Source organism: Petromyzon marinus, unplaced genomic scaffold, assembly GCF_048934315.1.
Source record: "Petromyzon marinus isolate PM22_M1 ecotype Great Lakes invasive population unplaced genomic scaffold, UKy_Petmar_22M1.pri1.0 PM_G_Scaffold_14, whole genome shotgun sequence".
Classification (NCBI taxonomy): domain Eukaryota; kingdom Metazoa; phylum Chordata; class Hyperoartia; order Petromyzontiformes; family Petromyzontidae; genus Petromyzon; species Petromyzon marinus.
The window spans coordinates 66,194-66,593 of record NW_027422695.1 but is presented as its reverse complement, the minus strand read 5'-3'; positions in this window follow the sequence as shown (position 1 = coordinate 66,593).

Sequence of the window (400 nt, the reverse complement as noted above, 5' to 3'; positions counted from 1 at the left end):
AATGTATGCACCATCCTGCCAAAGTAAATTCCGTGTCGGTGTGAACTTTCATGTCGAATACCCTTTCTGATTCTGATTCATTCTCAATAGGAATCGATTCTAAACGCTCTCCTTTTCTAACACAATCGATTCTCATGGTCGGTATCCCAATGGGATTCGATTTTATGCGCTTTAAATCCCTATCTAGATCGATTCCTATGTTATTAGAACAAATCGCCATAATCAATTCCCATGTTATCGAAAATGTATTCGATTCCATTTTACACTCACGACCAACGTCAATTCCAATGCAGTCCCAATGTGGATCGATGCCATCGGCTACATTTTTGACCACTATCGATTCGCATTTGTTATCCCCACAGGAATCGATCCGAGTTTTTAATTTAACCTTGAATCGATT